The sequence below is a fragment of the Rhinopithecus bieti genome, unplaced genomic scaffold (genome assembly GCF_001698545.2).
Source record: "Rhinopithecus bieti isolate Rb0 unplaced genomic scaffold, ASM169854v2 scaffold_110, whole genome shotgun sequence".
Taxonomy (NCBI): Eukaryota; Metazoa; Chordata; class Mammalia; order Primates; family Cercopithecidae; genus Rhinopithecus; species Rhinopithecus bieti.
Window position 1 is genome coordinate 4,058,693 of NW_016803311.1, and position 20,944 is coordinate 4,079,636.

The following is a 20,944-nucleotide window of genomic DNA, read 5'->3' on the forward strand; positions in this document are numbered from 1 at the left end:
CCTTGGGAAAGTCTTTCACTGTCGAGTGGAAGTGATTTTTTAAAAAGAAACAAAAATAAAAAAAACTCTTCAACTTATATTAGGTTTTCTTTACTAGTTTCTTTGTAACCTCTGCTCAGTTGAACTCCAAAGCATCTCCACATGATGGAGTGTTTTGTTTGTTTGTTTTGGCCAAAAGGTTTATTTTCTTTTGATGCTTGTTGAAGATGTTGCCTTTATAATGACCCCTTTAATCCCAGTCACTTGGAAATGAGTTGAGTACTCCCTCCTTCACACAAATTGGTTTAACATTTTTCATTGTAAGTTATTTGTGTAATTCCCTGCACATGCTAATATATATGCACTTCAATCTGACTACATAGACATCAGGTCCAAACAAATGATTTCAGGGACCCAGGGGTAAATTACTGTATTGATCTATTAAACAGACCTAAAATGCTTATTTGGATTTGGAAGTCACTTGCAATCAGCAGCGTTTTAGTGAAAGGCATTTCCTGGGAATGACTTAGTAGTAGGAGGCAAAGCCATGTTTCTTAATGACCTACGGGGACTGGTATTCCAAGAAGTTCCACAAAGGCCTTCACTACTAGCAGCCTTTGGTGTGAGGCTTGATGTCAGTTTGATTTTTATTTTTAGTTTTTATTTGAGATGGAGTTTTACTCTTGTTGCCCAGGCTGGAGTGCAATGATGCGATCTCAGCTCACTGCAACCTCTGCCTCCTGGGTTCAAGTGATTCTCCTGCCTCAGCCTCCTGAGTAGCTGGGATTACAGGCACCCACTGCCATGTCTGGCCAATTTTGTATTTTTAGTAGAGATGGGGTTTCACCATGTTGGTCAGGCTAGTCTCGAACTCCTGACCTCAGGTGAGTTACCCGTCTTGGCCTCCCAAAGTGGTAGGATTACAGGCGTGAGCCACCATGCCCCACCTGATGTCACTTTTCTCCATTAAAAATAATCCTCAAAGTTAGATTTGGGGAATAGGAAAATTTTTTCCATTCTACCTCTTCACAGTTGCATAAGACATTCACTAGGGAGGGTTTTAACACAGAGGAAAGAAAGCTTGCTGGGATTTGAAGCCAGATGGGCTACAATTCAAGTACTGATTCTCCCACTTCCTAGTTGCGAAACATTAAAAATGTTATTTGGCTTTTCTAAATCTCTGACTTCTCATTTATAAATTGAAAATAGTAATATAATACTCATATGAGTATGAAGGGGATTCAATGTTGCAATGTATGTAGTATGTCTTGGCACTGGCTTGACAATAAAATTTAAATATTTTTCTCCCTTTCCCTTTTGCTAAGAAAACTATTCTGCTATGCGAATTGATGAAGGTATGTTGGCAAATGTGGATGAACATCTGGGATGAATTTAACATGCATTTTATGGATAAAGGAAACCAAGGTACACTTTATATTTAATTATTAATAAATTGCCACAAATGATATTAAACAGGAAGTTCCATATAAATTCAACATACTGCTAATATTATCTACTTAGTGATCAGCTATCAGTCACATCCACTTCATAGCCCCCTCTTGACCTAGAAAGCTCTTTAAACATCTTTTTCCCAATGTATCTGTCTAGATAGCTGAATATTATTCAGGGCATCTCAATCTTGCCTGTTTTGTCAATAGTGTGTAAATGTATTATACTAAAAAGTTATTTCAGACATTCTGGAGGCCTTTCTTCCCCTTTGGTTTACAATTAATTAAGAACGTTAATTAAGAACGTTAAGTTTTCAAAGCAAGCAACGTGTGTGTGTATGCTGGGGAGAGAGGGATAGTGATAGAAGCATTATGCCATTTGACTGGATCCAGTGTCTCACTTTTCTATATCCTCTGGGCTGATTTCTTAGGTCATTGAAGCATTATTCTTTGTTTTGTATTATTATGTATCCTGCTTTGTTGCCCAAATAAGAAAAGCAGTGGAGTCTTTGGATTTAGGATGTGGGTGTGGTATGTGGGATGGGCAGCAATGTCCCAGCCTAATGCTTCCTGATGGGTTGCTGGCAAGTTCCAAGTCAAACCTGCAGGAAGTCTGCTTGACCAAGGTCGTGTAGGAAACCCAGGAGAGGATAAAGCGCTTTGTGGATTGCAGTCTTGTGCAGATGATCTGAAAAAAAAAAAAAGAAAAAAGAAAAAAGAAACAAAAATGGTGGTGATGACAAGGACTTCTAGATTGTTATACAAGCTAAGTTATGATTCAGTGAGAAGAATCCAACCTTTTTTGTTCTCTAATTTGTTTTCAAAAGAGGGAAAAAAAGGATTTTGTTGCCTTAGCATTTAAGTTGCATGTTATATTTTAAGACATTTCTTCCTTTTTTTCTTTTTTTGGAACAACTCTCTGTGAGACAGATCAGTCTGTGAAAGGGGTTGAAGAAAAACAGTTCCTAAAGGCAGGTGTTTACATTAACTTGTTTCTCTTTAGAACTAGACTCTTGTCCCAGTAAAATCAGTGCCAGAAAAGATAAATACCCCATATTCTCACTTGTATATGGAAGCCAGAAAAGTTGATCTCATAGAAGTAGAGAGTAGAAAGGTGGCTTCTGCTCTCATAGAAGTAGAGAGTGGGAGGCTGGGAAGCCTCCTACTTTTATGAGAGAGTAGAAAACTGGGAAGGTTAAGGGCTCAGGGAATAGCCAGAGGTTCGTTAATGGATACAAAAGTACAAGTAGATAGGAGGAATAAGGGCTAGTGTTCTACAGCACTATAGCGAGACTTACAGTTAACAACAATGGATTATATATTTTCAAGTAATTAGGAGAGTGGTTTTTGAATGTTCCCAACACAAAGAAATGATAAATGTTTAAGGTGATGGATATGCTAATTAATCTGATTTGATCATTACACATTGTATACATATGTTGAAATATCACTCTGTACCCGATAAATATGTACAATTATGTGCAAATTAAAAATAATAAGAAGTGCTAGACCAGTGTTAATTTGGCTATTTTTACATAAATCTGCATTAATATCTGAGACAATTAGTGCTACCTCTGTCAACTATATTTAAGTCCAAGATTCAATGTGTTGAACATGGCTGAAAAGCACAAATATTTAAATCAATCAGTGCTTATTCATGCTTAGAGGAGACACACACAGGAAGTATTCGGACACACACACAGGAAGTGTTCGGACACACACACAGGAAGTATTCGGACACACACACACAGGATGATGCCATAGATACCTTCTTCACATTTATCACTGGAAACATGCCCACTCTCTTCCAACTTCTCCCTCTCTCACCACCCAACCCCTGTAAAAAACAAAAAGACAAGACACAAAACCAAAATCCTGCCACAAATAACAACACACACGCAGACCGGTGGGACAGAAAGCCTTTGTCAAGAACTTAAGCCTCCGTGTATAGTTTTTTAAAAATCTTTTTGCTGAAGTTTTAGAGATGCTTCACTCTAAAAAAAACAAGGTATAGAATTAAAAGTAGAGGTTGGGGGTGAGGTGTGGAGAGAGCTGAATTGCTCTTCACGGGCAAATGGTGGTGAGAGTTGGTTTTGAGAAAAGGGAGGAAAGGAGGAACAAAGGAGGTCTGAGTAGGGAAGGCAGACCTGAACCTGAATTGCTCCAGTAGCTGGCTATCTACTTTGATTCATTGGAGCAGATGATATTACATAAGGAGAGACTGTCAAACAAAAGAAAAAAAAAGGACAAGACTTTGCAGAAAACAAACATTTAAGAGGAAGAAGGACTGCCAATGAAGGAGATTAAAAACAAGTTTTCCTTTGTCCAAGTCTGCTGTTTTCTTAATTTTCATAATCCAGACCTTTCCTCGGGGCATAATCATCTCCATCCTGGAGTTTCGCTATTACCTTTTCTCTGAGCTCTGGACCTTGGAGAAAAGTGGGAAGCAACCTAATTTTCACAAACAGAACTGATAAGCAGCTGTATTCCATTCACCTAATGAACACTATGCAGCAGGCAAATTGAGTGAGCTACATGTATTAACAAGGAAAAGAATCTCAAAACATAAGACTGAATAGAAAGAATTTTAAAATGATAACATCTAGTATGATAACATGCATTTCAAGGTTAAAACTAAAAAAAATCGATAATTGTCATAGAAAAATACAAACGAATGGGCATGGTAAACAGCAAATTCAGGATAGAGGTTATCTTCAAGGAAAGAGTGAAGGGAACAAAACTGAGTAGATGTGTCTAGAGGAGGCTACATCTGTATCTGTGATCTTATTTTACTCTATTTTCTACAGGAATAGAAACTTTAACCTGAGTTTAACAGGGCATATGGCTGCCTAGCTAGAGATTAGGTTTTCCAGTCTCTCTTTCAGCTGCTTACGATCATATGACTAAATCTTTGCCAACTTAATGTGATTAGAAGTGATGTGTGTGACTTCCCACTCACTATCTTAGAGGAAATTGCTTGTCTTTACCTCTTCTCATTCCCCTTTCCCACGTGCTGAAATACTGACGAACTGCTGGTAATCCAGTCTCAGTCGTCAATCCTGAAGACGCAGACAGTACCCTGAGGCAGGGGTCATGGTCCTTGGGCCAAAGGTCTCATTTCATATGATCTTTGAGCTACTATTATTTTTAAAAATAATTTTGAAGAGTTGTGAAAAAAGAAAAAGAATATACCACAGATACTATAAGTGGCCAGCAAAGCCTAACATATTTACTATTTTAAAATATTACAGATATTTGCCAACTCCTGTTATGGAGGATGTTGAAACAAGAGAGAAAGGACCTCAGTCCCTGAGATCTCCAAACGCTGAGTGGCATATCTACTCAAGGTCCCCTGACTCCTATTTTTGTACTGGTACATGTGTGAAATATACATTCCTATCTTATTTGAAGTACTACAGTTTTTTTGGGGGGATCTCTTTGTTGTATCAGCTTAGATGACATATCAATATGAACTACTATAATTGAAGAGTATTATTCTCAGTACTCTTTGGTATGTTTAAATAGAATTTAAGAGTCCTTCATGGATCCAATCTGCTATAGTACATAGTGTGTACATTCATTCATTCATTCATCAAATATTTATTGAGCACCTACTAAGTGACATCTACTAGGCCAGATGTTAGAGATATACTAGTGAGCAAAATTTATATGGTAATGACCTTGAAGGAGCTTGTTTTTGCTCCTAAAATCTCTGGATTTGATCTTGCCAATGAGTAGCCTCTATGTTTCTACTCTACACCTCATTTCAGTTGAAGGAATACTGCAGAGAGGTAGTTATTCAAATGACTCTGTACAAAAAGAGTCTGAACAAAGATTTTGAAGAGGACTTCTGGGAACTTTCAAGGGTTTTGAAGTTTTACTACTCTGATTCTTTAAAAAGGTGTTTGATTGTTGTAAACTATATCACGCTACAAAAGTGTGTACAACCCATCTGTATAGTTTAAAGAATAATAAAATGAATACCCATGAGACCATCACATAGGATTAGAAATAAAATGCTGTGAGTGCCTTAGAAGTCCTCTGCCACTCCACCTTTATTGAATTCTGCTTGTTCCTCACCTTCCCAAGCAATACATACTTCCTCAGTAATATATCCCATGCCATGCATATATTGATGCGTGTAATCGTTTCACTCATTAACTTCCACTCCTATGTCTTATTTTATTATGTAAATACTACACAGTTTGTTTGTTGACCTGTTGATGGAAATTAGATCATTTCCTGTTTAGGCTATCAAGAACAGCTTTGCACTAGACAACTTCCCTCATAGTTAGAGTTTCCCTATAGTATACATTTAGAAATGAAATTGCTGAAACATGGGATATGCCTATGTTGAATTTTCCTTAGTCATGCCAAGATAGACCTTTTTTCAAGTGGCTGTAACAATTTATGTTATCACCAGAAGTGTGATAGAGACCTTCACCTTGTTTTTGATTGAGTTTTAGTTTTAAAATTTGTAATCATTTTAATTTTTTAAAACGTTGTTTAAGTTCCAGGGCACATGTACAGGATGTGCAGGTTTGTTTCATAGGTAAATATGTATCATGGTGGTTTGCTGCACCTATCAACTCATCACCTAGGTATTAAGCCCAGAATCCATTAGCTGTTTTTCGTGATGCTCTCTCTCCCTGCACCACCCACCACCCTGACAGGCCCCGGTGTGTATTGTTCCTCTCTGTATGTGTTCTGATTGTTCAGCTCCCACTTATAAGTGAGAACATGTGGTGTTTGGTTTTCTGTTTCTGCATTAGTTTGCTGAGAATAATGGCTTCCAGTTCCACCCATGTCCCTGCAAAGGACATGATCTCATTCCTTTTTATGGCTGCATAGTATTCCATGGTGTATATGTACCATATTTGCTTTATCCAGTCTATCGTTGATGGGCATTTGGGTTGATTCCATGTCTTTGCTATTGTGAATAGTGCTGCAATGAACATATGTATGCGTGTACCTTTATAGTAAAATGATTTACAATCCTTTGGGTATATACTCAGTAATGGGATTGCTGGGTCAAATGCTATTTCTGGTTCTAGGTCTTTGAGGAATCACCACACTGTCTTCCACAATGGTTGAACTAATTGACACTACCACCAACAGTGTAAAAGCATTCCTGTTTCTCCACAGCTTTGCCAGCAATCATCATTTTAATTTTATGAAAGTTAATTGTTTTCTCTGTAGCTTCAATTTGTGTTTTTCTGATCTGTAGTAAGTATCCTTTCATATATACAGGGCCATTTTTTGCCTTTGCTATAAAATGTCCATTCACACTTTTACTTATTTTTCTATTTGGTTGTCTTATTTTATTGATTCTACATATGAATCCTATGTCAAAAAATATGTATAGCAAATTTTTTTTCATTCTGAGGCTTGTCTTTTTAACTCCTCATGTCTTGTGATGAACACAAATTTTTAGTTTTAATGTAGTGATATACCTTTTACTTTACCATGTACAGGTTTTTTTTTTTAATTTTTATTTTTTATTATACTTTAAGTTCTAGGGTACATGTGCATAACGTGCAGGTTTGTTACATATGTATACTTATGCCATGTTGGTGTGCTGCTTACTTTGACTTTTGTGATGATAGCAAGCCAGTCATATTACAGAATGTCCCAAATTCTGGGTTTCTTATGTTGTTTCATTATGGTGCCATTTAACTTTGTCCACTATTTTCTGCAGACCAAAAGTTGCATCTAAAGGGTTTGTTAGGCACAAGTTAAAGCATCCTTGCAAGCATTCTGCATGGGTGATGCTCTGCATTTCATAAATGCATCACATCAAAAGGCATGCAAGGCAACACGTCCTACCATTAGTGATACTAAGTTTGATCACCTGATTAAAACGCTGTTTTCCCCCTTTGGTATTTACCTAGAATCTGTGGGAGTGAATTTTGGCACCATTTGAACATCCTGTTCCCCCTCAGCCCGTCACCTAATGATTTTATTGTCTATTGTTTATCCTCGCCTGAATCAGTTACCTCACTGGAGGTTTCCAAATGGTGACTTTTAAATTCTATTTACTTTCCATAGTTATTAGCTTGCATTTTTCTGTAAAAATAGCTTTCCATCATTAACAAACTATACTTCATCCTAAAAAAACAGGGTAAATGCTTAGTTTTCCCCTTTAGTTATCAATTCTTGGAATAAGGATTTGGTATAATAATCACTGTTAGTGGTGGCAAGCGAGTTTTCTTTTTTTTTTTTTTCCTGTCTCTCTCTTTTTGTGCATCCATGAAGACTCCTCGATTTTGGGTGTTTCAATCACCTACAGCCAATATGTTTTTGATGCTTCTCTGAAACTGAATTTGACCATTGAGAGCCCCTCACGCTGCCTTCTGTACCTTTTGATATTTCCCCATTATCTCTGAGAGCTTCTTATTTTCTGGGGCAACAAGATATCCCAGACTCACTTTGTACTTTTTCTGCTCTAGACCTGGATTAGCAATTTCACAGAGGAGCCTTATCTTTTTGCTTATGGGGAATGGTATTTAGAAAGCAAAATCTAGGTGTTAGGGTTGTTGATTATTACTTGGGTGTCATTGTTCCTAGGTTCTCTGTGGGAACTGATATATAATATATACAGATTTTTAAAAATAATAGTGCACGTTAATATTTCGACTTCAAATTAAACAATACAGTTTTTTTCCCTTAACTTTGATTTCATATTACTATCTCTGTTTCCTTACATGAAAAATCTTGGTTCCTACAAATATTAAGATATATACTTATTTCCTTTATCCTACACTATACATAAGCCTACTTAAAGTTATAATGCTATCAAAAGTATTAAGTGAACTTGAACATTTCTTTGCAGTTATCATTATTTTCCCATTTTTCTTATAATACAAAAACCAATAGCATGCTAAATGTACCAGCCTGCACCTTGCAGGTTTTTTCCCTGCACATTGCAGGGTTTTCCCCATTCTTTCTCATGGATGGGGAAGGTCTACTTATCAGAACACATAGACCTTATTGGTACACGTAGACTATCCTCATTCTTTCTTATGACTGCCTAGTAATGTGTGCAGTAAACATACTGTAGTTTATCCAGCCAGTCTATGAGTTATGAGAATTTGGGTTGTTTGTAATAATATGCTATAAAAATCATTCCCCATGATAGTATGTTTTTAAATTTGATAGGACTTTCCATCCTCTTCATTGCTGTTCTAAATTCAAGATTTCCCTGGTTATTCTTGCTTATTTACATTTTTTTCTTTTCTTCTGTTTTATTTTGAGATGGAGTCTCTCTCTGTTGCCCAGTCTGGAGTGCAATGGCACGATCTCAGCTCACTGCAACCTCCACCTCCTAGGTTCAAGCAATTCTCCTGCCTCAGCCTCCCGAGTAGCTACAGTTACAGGCACTCACCATCATGCCTGGCTAATTTTTGTAGTTTTGTAGAGATGGAGTTTCACCATATTGGCCAGGCTGGTCTTGAACTCCTGACCTCAGGTGATCCACCCACCTCAACCTCCCAAGGTGCTTATTTACATTTTTTAAAAATACAAACGTTCTCTCTATCTCTTAGTGGGAGGTCGGGGGAGGTTTGTATGTATGTGGAAAAAGTCTTGATATTTCTATTGGAATCATTTTAAATACATATTTATTTGGAAGGAATCAACATATTTATAATTTGGAGTCATCCCAACTAAGAACATAAAATGTCTTTCCATTTGTCCAAGTCTACTTTTATGTCTTTTGGCAGAGCTGTAAAACTTTCTTGACATAATTTTAGCCAATTTCTTGCAAATATTACCTCTAGGAATTTTATCTTTGTTCAGCTAAACATCTCCTTGCTGTCCCTCAGCCTTGCCTGTATTCAAATCAAACTTCTGCCCTGCTAAAGTACCATCTAAAGTCTCCTAAGTCAGTTGGCCTAAAATTCCATGATAATGGCCTCCCATATCACTTCTGTCTCCCCTGCTCCCTTCTGGCCTCTGCTCTATACTTGCTGAGACATCCTCAACGTGCAGATGCCTTTAGCTTTGCCTTATTCAGTCTTTGTTACCACCACGCCCTTTCCATTCCATCCTCCCAATCACATATTCACTGACGTTTGTTTATCTTTCAGCTTTCAGGACTTCCTTTGGAAAGCATTCACTGACCCCTCCAAGACTGGATCAAGTGCCTAAGCGCCCCATGTGAGACTATTGTAAGATGCCCACGCTATTGGTCACTGACTGATTACTCATCCATGTTCCTGCTGGACTGTCAGCTCCCCAAGGGCAGGAACTGTGTTGTCCTCAGAGTTGAATCTGCAGGACCAGCACAGTTCCCAGCCAAACCAGCTCCTCAACCTATGCCATAGAAGGCATGCACACTTTGTACTTAGAACCACTGCTCCCCCTAACCTGAGCCTCTAAATGCAGGTGGATGGACCTCCTGAGAAAGTGGGTGCCTGAATTTGTATAAAAAGAGTTCAGAGGCAGGAACAAAGAGAGACCTTTCCCATGTGGACTTTGAATGCTCATAGCTACATCCCCCTTTATTTCTCTGATCACCTTTGCTCTCTACCCCTTAAAGTTCACTTAGCACTTTATGTACTGCTGGAAAGAAAGTGGGCTGTGCAGTGAAGCCTGATTTTTTGCCTCATAGTGTTCTGCTTACCAGAGTCTTGGACAAAATGGTAAGAAAACAGTCTTCCTCTCTCAGTCAAGCAGGATGGGATTCATCTCCTTTCAATACTGCATACATGCCTGTCTGAGGTTTACAATGTTATTTCTCTATTATAGGTCTACTAACATTTCACTGAGATTTGTGGGCATAAAGATTTATGGAAAAAAATCTAAAAAATAAATCTCCATTTAGCACAGCGATGGCAAGTAAGATACCTTGTTGGCCTTTGCACTGTCAGAGTTCTGCTGTTGAATACACCACATGCAAAGCCTGCAGCATCTCCTATTTTGCTTTCTCACAGAAGGGGAATCCACGATCATGCCACCCTAGTTCTAGCCCCAATGGTGTTAAAGGATCAGTGGTTCTCAATCGCTGGAGCGTTTCAGGATCTTGCCGGCTGCTTGTTAAAATGCAGGTTGCTGCACCGGCCCCACCCAGGACCCACTAAGTTTTGATTCAGGAGCTCTGGATTGAGAATGAATAATTTGCATCTCTAGCAGTTTCACAGTGATGTTGATGCTGCTTGTCTGGGGACTACACTTTGAGAAGCTGTATTCTAGAGAAAGCTCAAGGTTGAAGCACCAGCCCCGACCAGGAAACAGAAGCTAATGCCTCCTCCTTGTGGACAGATAGGGGGCACTTTCTCCCTATCCAACGTCCTTATGACGTATTACAGCTCCTCTATCTGGGACCATGTCACCAAAGGTTCACAGCATTTTCAAAGCCAAGCTAAATTAAATTTAAGTTAGGAAATATGCCTACACTATTTATTACTTTGAGGGATGTAAAAGAAGGTTAAAAATGAGGCAAGGCTTCAAAAACCAGAGAAGCAAGAATGTGTTAAAGACTTTAGAGTTACTAGGAAGCCCAGTCAAAGAGAAAGAGGTCTAATGAAGGGTTTATTTTTTCTTCTTGATGTTTTGGTTAAATTTGGTTATGAAGGTTATAAAAAATGAATAAGACCTGACCCCAACTCTCCAGGGGCACACAGACCAGCTGCAAGGCTGACATAAGAATAAAGCAGAAGGAAATACGCTGTGTGAGAGAGGCAGGCAAAGGCTGTTAGAGCTCAGCGAGGGAAGGGCTGACTCAACCCAGAGATGGCACAGGAGAAAGAACTCGGGTCTCATTAGCGTCTTTGCTTAGGAATGTATGTGTCCTATCACATTGAATTTAATCCTCCAAACACCGTTGTGGGGTCAGTTATTTGTGAATCTTAGTGTCAGATCTTTTGGTAGTTTGGGCGGCCCTTTCACATATGAGGGTGATTGAAAGAAAGTAATGAACCACTTACCTGGCTGAACTTGAACTTGAATTTGGAGTTTTATTATTCTTGGGAAGCCTGGGGATCATACCAAAAGTTAAGCCACTTAATACCTTAAAACTGCCTCAAAAGTTTGCATTGTTTGCCATGAACTAAAAAGATAGAACAGAACAAAACACCTCCCCCAGCACGGTTCTAAACTCTATCTCCCCAGACCAACCCCTGGGGATCAGCACTAGAAGCAAACCTTGCCCTTAGTCTATGGGAACATGTGTGTTCTTCTGTGAGCCTGTGCTGTGTTCTGAGGCCTCACCCACACCCACTGGGGTCCTAGGCTTTACTGAACGCCTGTCTCCCATATTCAGGCATCAGAAACTCAGCAGACAAACCCTTCAAATCATATTACAGTCTACAGGCAACCAGCAGAAAACAGGGTTGGGGGTATGCTGAGTCAGAGGGAGAGAGGTAATTGTCTGTGACCTCAAATAACAGATGAGCACAGGCAGGCGAGAGACATTGCCTCCCTTATTTTATTTCTAGAGTGACCAAGAGCTCAGACCCCTAATCCTGAATCAGGAGCAGGGAATGTTCTCCCNCCCATGTACAGGTTTTACTATTGTTTAGGAAATTTTCCTGCATTCTGCAGTTGTAAAGATATCCTATATTTTATTCTATAATTTCTAGAGTTTTACCTTTTATATTTGCCTTAAATATACAACTAGTGGCCAGGTGCCGTGACTCACGCCTATAATCCCAACACTTTGCAAGATGAGGTGGGAGGATCACTTGAGCCCAGGAGTTCAAGACCAGCCTGGGCAACATAGTAAGAGTTCTATCTCTGCAAAAAATTTAAAAATTAACCTGGTGCACCTGTAGTCCCAGCTACTTGAGAGGCTGAGGTAGGAGGATCACTTGAGCCTGGGAAGTCAAGGCTGTAATGAGCTACGATCACATCACTGTACTCCAGCCTGGGTGACAGAGGAAGACACTATCTAAAAAAATATATATACACACACACAAACACACGTATATATATATTACATATAATAGTAATATATATAGTGTATATATATAAAGAATAATATATGTTTATAAAATTGGTAACTGATTTTATGGTATGATATAGGTTAAGAATCAAATTTATTTATTCCCTTGTAGATAAACATTTGTCCCAGGCCCACTCACTGAATAAATGTTATTCTCCCCAGTGACTTTTAATTTCTGTTTCAAATTATTTGTGTGGGATTATTTTAGGATTCTGCATTCTTTTCCATTATTCGGCTTATCTACTCTCAAGCAAATGCCACACTGTCCTAACTATTATAGATTTAATAAAAATGTTGAGTGTCAGGTCGGACAAATCTGCCACTCCTTGTTCTTCTGATTGATGATTACCTTGGATATTCTTTTTTCTTTGTAACTCTATCTTAACTTCAGAATCAGACGATTGTGCCATTCTACTGTCTTTGTAGATTTGTAGATTTCATTGCCTTTATAGATTAATTGGAGGGAGAATTTTAGCTCCAGTTCTTTGTTTTCAAATTTACTTAAACACAATTCTTTTATATAATTTGACTTTAAGTCTGACTTTAATTATTTTCTGTTTTATATGATTTAAGTCTGACTTTAATGTTTTCTGTGTTTAGATGATTTGTAATTTGAGTTCAAATGTAAACAAAGAAAAGTAAAGAGCTAACCTGGAAGGAATTGTTTAAAAGAGAAGAAAAGGAGTTTTTGCTGTTGCTTAAATGATGTCTATATATTGTTGCTTAAAAGATAAATCTATACACTGAGAAAAAAATAACTTGAGATGGAAACAAGGAAAGTGTGAATCATAAAAGACAGAGTGAGGATCAAAGCTTATGCCTGACCTCCTTGAAGAGTGAGGTGAGGAAGAGGAGACCGGGCTGGCTCCCGGCTGGCTCAGACTGGCTTAGGAACTTCTCAGCTGTATTCTGGAGCAATCCCTGAGGGAAAGAGCTAAGGATCTTGAGATAAATAGTGAGGGTGGGGTAGTATGAATTCATTATGTAAATAATAGTTGCAAGCCAGATGTTCATAGCATGGGTATACCTTACTTGCCTGAGGCAGTTGTACAATGCATTTTGAGGTAGTTTTCATATCCTCAGGGGCCTTGCTATCAAATTCCAAAATTACTCCCTCTCCTTAGACAGCTTGCTTCACAACTGCTGAAAAAAGAAACCATTAGGATGGTCTCACATTGAGGAAATTTTGGTAAAGTATGTTACATGCAAACAGGAAGAGTGTAGGAATTAAGCAATCCAGATAATTACTGTCATGAATGTTGGATGGTGTGAAAAAGAGAAAAGATACTGCTTTTCAGTGTTTATACCGAAGTACATAAAATGAAAAGGAATGCCACAGAGCTAATTTTTTTTTTTAACCCACACAGGCTTTTAGCTGCTCGGATCCCGTAAAAATCAAAAGGACGAATGTGACTTAAACTTGCTTTACTGAAGCACATTTTCACAACCTGGTGTTTAAATTGAGCTTTGGGGCACTCAAATAATCCCACAGGCATGTAAAATCTGATACTATATCTGCATCTCAGTATACTGCTCTGGGATTTAGAATCCCAATTGGCAACCTGGGAAAACCATATTACTTACACTTGCTCAAATAGTCTCTAATTAGTTCTTCTGACCTTCTTGTATACTAATAAATGGCCCATTACAGAACATTAAAACTGAATCCTTTCTATTAAAAAAATGATTTCCTTGCAAGTGAACATGATCTAGGTTTAATGTACAATGTTAGTTAACATTAGGTTATTCTAATGTACAGTGAATGCTTTCCTATAGGAAGTGATTGTAACACTAATTAGGCTTTCTGATTTAGTCAATTAGCTGAGAGGGGGATGAATCTTCCTACCCTGATCTAGATATTGCTTATATTCTTAGTTTGTTTTTGGTCTATTACTTTGTGATCGAAAGAGCTGAAAATGCTAATGTGAAATTGTATAATGAGCCTTGGAAAATTATGAGCCTGAAGAGACATTTGGAACACCTCATCAGGTCAATTTTCAAGTTTTATTTGGTTGGCGGCATGAACAGGCTGATTCAATAGAACTTCTTTTGGATTCTGGTCACACCCTCATTCCATCCAAAGCTGTGTAGCTCCCTTAGTACACTGTCACACATAGTAGGGGTCCAAGAGTTATGTGTTAGATTAATATTGTTAAATACTCTGGGTGACCAGTGATGAAAATTTCTGAAACATTTTCCTAAGAAGTCAATAAATGCATATTTATTGAGCACCCATATGTGGCCAGGATTGTGCATGAGCATCTCTAAGGAAAATGCAAAAGAAGCATTAAATCTGTTGGTAGGAGACAATACAGGGAAAATATTAAATATTTATTTGAAATTCCTATATTTATTCCCATTGACCCCAGGAGGAAGTATCCTTTGCTTCTCAGCTATTCATAGTTTTGGAGAGGAATATTGGATAAATTGACAGTGGCCAACTTACTTAAGAACAGGGAAAGTTGTTCCTAAATTTCTAATGGAAGAGTAGGATGTTGGGAATGAAGTTTTTGGTGTCACAAAAAAAAAAAAAGAAAAGAAAAAATTAGCACAGGTACAAATGATCTCTCAGCAAGGCGAACTTTACTTTCTGCAGAAAGGGTGCTACTCAATAGCTGTCCAGCCATGAGAGCACACCAAACAAAGGAGGCAGAGTTATTTATAATCTGACGTGTCTACCCTACTGCTGTGTCCAATTTCCATTGGCTGGAATAGGACCTCACATTTTACACATTACCCGATTGGCTATTGGTTTGAAACTGTTTTAATTGGGTAAGGGGAACAGAAGAAAGAAAGAAAAGGAAGCTGCCCAGGGATAGTTAAGGAAGCATCTCCAAATAAGGAATGGCATGCACTATGTATATTAGTGTGTATATATATATGTATATATTAGCAATCTTATAATAAGAAATTGTGACTTTTTATAACCTTTGTAGAAGATCTTTCCCATTTCTCACAAGGAGGCTAGAAGTGGCCAGAGAATGGAGTGAGAAAAGTCAAAATGGTGATGAACTTTGCATGAGAAGGCAGAGCATGGAGCAGAAAAGAGAGTGAGAAGTTGCTCTAAGGAGTAGATCTTAGAGTACTCCTACAGAGTCAAAGAGAAATATTTAGTGAATTTTAAATAAATTCCTACTTGGTAATATGTGAGGTAAACAACTTCCTTGTCTTTTCAGGAAACCCTCAGTAAAATACCTCTTTATGAAGTTTTGGAGTCTGATTTGTTGAGAGGTTTGGAAATAGGACTTAGACTGGTCTTAAGAACTGGTTACATTCAAATTATTGAAAGAAACATAACAGGATATACTCAAGTACTCATTTATCTAGCATGAACTATAAATACAGGAGTTGTTTTTGCCACCAAAGCTGGACACATGATTTGTAAAATGTGATTTACCTGTACTTATTTAGTTGATTAAAATTTCTTTATAATTAAATTAAATTTTAATTTTAATTTAATTAAATTAAAATTTCTGAAATGTTTATCTACTCAATCAATAAACGTTTCTTTTGAGGACTTATGTGTGTCCAGAATGAATTGTGCATGACAAACCCTAAGGAAAATTAAAAAGATATGCTAAATGTGGCTCTTTGAAACAACATAATAAAGATTATTTTAGGTAATTATAAACTGTCTTAGATTGGGGCTATCCCAGAAAACCCAGGCCATAGGCTTACTAACTACATGCTATCAGGAAGTTAAGCAAGAGATCAGAGAAGATTTTAATAAAGCAACCACTTTTTTTTTCTTTCTGAGTTGCTATGGTGGGAATTTTACTAAATAATATTTATTGAGCACCTAGTAGGTGCCAGGTGCCCTGCTAGGCCCCAGCACATATATAAGGCATTAAGCATGCCCTTCAGAAAAGCATGGTCAAAGGAGGAAAGAGACAGAGCAAGATATACAAACAAATATTATGGTAAATAAAATAAAGGTCATGATAGCTGTTACTGCAAATTTAGCCTGACCGACCCCATGACCCTGTTGAGCTAGGCTTTGCCCATCCAGGTGCAGAGGTAGGAATCCTGATGATTAAGCAGGGATAGCAAGTGAGGTCAAAGGAATTGGTGAAGGATGTTAGATAAATAGAAATGTACAAGGGACAGGAAGTAAATGCAGGAAAGAGATCTTCATTCAATGGCATGAAGTCTAGTAGACGTTTGGGGACTTAGTTGGTATCCAGTATTTCAAGAGTTTCCCAACTGCACTTCTTATTAGCAGGCCAAGCTCAAAATTAGCAAGTGAATCTTCTTTAAAATATGACACATATATGCTGTTCTCTCAAAGGTCTCACAGTTGTTTAAGAGCATAAGTCCAGACTTTTTCTGACATTCAAGATCATTTACAATTTAGCCCCAACATACAATTTTGACCTTCAAAAATAGCATTTTTATATATTTCAACCACATAAATTTGTCTCTCTTTACTCCTCCACACATATGCTCAACTTTAGTCACGCTTGACTTCTTTATTGTCTCTGTGTCTTTTTAAAAAATTCCTAATTGCTAAAAACCCTTTTCTAATACTGTTCCTTCATGAAGTTCCTCCAGGTCCCTCTTGACTCCCACCTACAATATGCGATTTCTTTCTCAGCTGAATATACATTGTAATTGATTTCTCTCTATGGTATATTCTGTCTTACATTATTATTATTTATGTACATCTATGTTTTTTAACCTCTGATTATAAGAGATTCTTACTATAATCAACTTTTGATCTTTCCTCTCGTCTTACTCATAGCAACTAATACAATGTAAGGCTATAAATTACAGTTAAAATAAACAAAATTGAGTGTTTGATGGAGTTGATAGTGAGAGACTTGAAGATCCAAAGCAGAAATTAAGGAGAGATATTGAGTTGTGATCCACTAGAGGGCTGATTGAAGAATCTCTCTTTCTCCTTTCCTCTTTCCCCCATGCTTTCTGTTCAGAGAGAGAGAGACAGAGAAAGAGGGAGAGAGAGAGAGAGAGAGAGAGAGAGAGAGAGAGGGAGAAAGAGAGAGTGTGTGTGTGTGTGTGTGTGTGTGGTGGAGGTTCTTCTTAATATGTAAATGGAGACTAGGAAATCTAAAAATACTAGTAGCTACGAGTAGGCAAAACCACTATAACCTCCTTATTTATTGTATAGATGGACAGTTTCATTTAAACACTGAATAATAAAAAATCTTTTTGGGGGGATTTCAATATACAATTTTTCAACAGTTTCAATGAATGGATATAAAGTATTTTCAATGCCAGTGCTTTTTGAGAATGAATTTGATCCTAAAGACTTTTGTCTCCTACTTGCATGAGAATTTTTTTTTTAAACAAAAAACTACTATTTTTTTAAAAAAAGAATTATTTTGGAGTAGAGTAGAGCATCTGTGAATACAGGTAGAAAACTTGAATTCAGTACTTGAATAATGAAAGATAAGAAAAAGGAAAAAGTAGAAAGGAAGATGAGCATAAAATAAAACAACACACGCATTCAAATCAATGGTGAGAATCTGCATTTGCTAATGTATTTCCAGCTGTAGCTAGTTTACTACTCAAGGTGCTTTCCTTATGCCTGTAGAAGGTAGGTATTTTTTTGTATGTGGAAAATGAGGTTCAGAAAGATCATGTAATCTACTCACATTTTCTTTCTTGCTATAGCTTTTGCTCTCTCCCCTGAAGCACTCATTACTCTATATTCTTCCTATAGTCTATACTTCTGCTCTCTTGCTCTATTCTATACTTTTGGCTAACCTTTCATCCCTAGATCCTGCTCTAAAATAGCAACTTGTCCAAATGAAGATATTCTTATCTAATATTTACACAACTTTCATTTGTTCTGATCCCTTCTCCCTCTGCTGTTCTGACAGAGGTGTCCAAGGGAGAGAATACAGTCATGGGTTCTTAGTTTCTGTTTCTGGTTGGGCCAGTAAAGCCCCTTCCTCATCCTTCTTTTCTACTTATCGCTAGAGACAGAAACTAAAAACCATGGCTTCTGGCTGCTAAAAGCCTAAAATAAAACAAAACAGAACAATAACAACAACGAAATAAGGTGGGTTGGACAAGCTTCACACAACATTGCTATTGATCTTCATTTAATCTAGGTTTTTTTTTCAGTATTATTCTTCCTGTTTATCTGATTAGAGGAAAGAGGCTCAGAAAATTTATGAGATTTTCCCCAAGTTACATTCTGTTATGGGTTGAATTGTGTTCCCCCCTCCCACTTCCCCACTCCCTACCCCCACCTTTTTAAATTGATATATTAATGTCCTAACCCGCAATACCCCAGAATGGGATCTTATGGGGAAATACATTGTGGAAGTAATTAGTTAAGATGAGGTCATACTAGAGGAAAATAGTCCCCTAATGCAATATGACTGGTATCCTTATAAAAAGGGGAAATTTGGAGACAAACACACCACAGGAGAAACGCCATGTGAAGATGAAGGCAGCGATCAGGGTGATGCTTCTACATACCAAGGGACACCAAAGCTTCAGAAAACCACCAGAAGCTAGGGAAGAGGCATGGGACAGATCCTTCCTGACAGCCTCAGAAGGAACCAACCCTGATAATACCTTGATCTCGGACTTCTAGCCTCCAGAACTGTGAGACAATTAATTTCTGCTGTTTAACCCACCCCATTTATGGCACTCTGTTATGGCACCCTTGGCAAACTAATACAGATTCCAATCCAGAACACTCAAGTCCTGTGCTCTTTCCACTACATCACAGCTTCATCTTCTGAATGGATATTTCTTGGACTTCGGTCTTAAGGCCTAAGTCCTTAATGCAAAGTTAGTGGGAACCACAGAAGTGAAAATGATTTTTTTCTACCATGGTGTCCTAGAAAGTTTTATTGAAAAGACATCATTTGCTAGGGGTCTTGATCAATAAGTTGGAGTCTACTAGATATAGGCAGATTGGTTAAGGTGAGGGATTCTAGGTAGAAGAAATACCATATCTTGCATCCAAAGATAACAAAGGAGGGACATAGTCGATTAAATAATGATTTGGGAGCAGTAGATAGATTATGAAAAAGTCCTGAGTAGGCAGTAAAGAATGTAGAGGTTTTGATATTTTAGAAAAATCTGTAGAGGATTGATATTTTTAGAAAAAAGAGTTCTTACCACAAGGATAGACTTGAAGAGAAGCCATAGGAAGCTGTTGTAATTGATACGATTCTAGACTCAACTTATGCATCAGCCTAGGTCAACTTAATTCCACTGATACCCTAACCTAGACCTCACTTATTTGCCTGTCTTACTGGGCAGAGAGGCCCTAACAACATCCTTTACCAGAACCATGAATCCTCTATCACAGCCAGAGTCAATCTCATCTTTCAATAGTACCAAACTTCATAGCACATGATAGGGTTTGACTCTGTGTTGCCACCCAAATATCATCTTGTAGCTCCCATAATTCCAACGTGTTGTGGGAGGTCCCAGGTGGGAGATAATTGAATCACGGAGGTGGGTCTTTCACGTGCTGTTCTTGTGATAGTGGATGGGTCTCACAAGATCTGATGGTTTTAAACATGGGAGTTCCTCTGAGGAAGCTCTCTTTACCTGCTGTCATCCATGTAAGATGTAACTTGCTCCTCCTTGCCTTCCACTATGATTGTGAGACTTCCCCAGCCATGTGGAACTGTAAGTCCAGTTAGACCCCTTTCTTCTGTAAATTTCTCAGTCTTGGGTGTGTCCTTATTAGCAGCATGAAAATGGACTAAAACAGTAAATCGATACCAGTAGAGTAGGGTGCTACTGAAAAGATACCCAAAAATGTGGAAGCAACTTTGGAACTGGGTAACAAGCAGAGGTTGAAACAGTTTGGAGGGCTTGGAAGAAGAGAGGAAAGTGTGGGAAAGTTTGGAACTTCCTAGAGACTTGTTGAATGGCTTTGACCAAAATGCTAATAGCAATATGGACAATAAAGTCCAGGCTGAGGTGGTTTCAGATGGAAATGATGAACTTTTTGGGAACTGGAGCAAAGGTGACTCTTTTATATTTTAACAAAGAGACTGGTGGCATTTTTCACCCACTCTAGAGATTTATGGAACTTTGAACTTAAGAAAGATGATTTGGGGTATCTGGCAGAAGAAATTTCTAAGCAGCAAAACATTCAAGAGGTGACTTGGGTGCTGCTAAAGGCATTCCGTTTTAAAAGGGAAACAGAACATAAAAATTTAGAAAATTTGCAGCCTGACAATGCAATAGAAAGGAAAATCCCATTTTCTGAGAGAAATTCAAGCCAGCTGTAGAAATTTGTATAACTAATGAGGAGCCAAATGTTAATCACCAAGACAATGGTCATGTCAGAGACCTTTGCAGCAGCCTCTCCCATCACAGGCCCAGAGGTTTTGGAGGAAAAAAATGGTTTAGTGACCCGGGTCCAGGGTCCTTCTGCTGTGTGCAGTCTAGGGTCTTGGTGTCCTGCATCCCAGCCACTCCAGCCGTGACTAAATGAGGCCATGTTATAGCTTGGGCTGTTGCTTCAGAGGGTAGAAGCCCCAAACCTTGGCAGCTTAAGCCTGTGGGTGCACAGAAGTCAAGAATTGAGGTTTGGAAACCTCCACCTAGATTTCAGAGGATGTATGGAAATGCC

General features: G+C 38.1%; 1 long non-coding RNA gene across 4 annotated transcripts in view; it reads left to right on the plus strand.

Moving 5' to 3' along the window:
* The window catches only part of LOC108530758 (uncharacterized), an 81,476-nt gene that overhangs the window by 31,258 nt on the left and 29,274 nt on the right, over nt 1–20,944 (plus strand). For 2 of the 4 annotated variants that reach the window (XR_001885944.1, XR_001885949.1), the window contains one exon: nt 1,305–1,404. The exons of 1 other annotated variant lie outside the window; for it this stretch is intronic. This is a non-coding gene — a long non-coding RNA (uncharacterized LOC108530758). Of the gene's footprint in view, nt 1–1,304; nt 1,405–4,678; nt 4,792–20,944 lie in introns of those variants that run through there. One more of the 4 variants, XR_001885946.1, reaches the window with a different exon arrangement.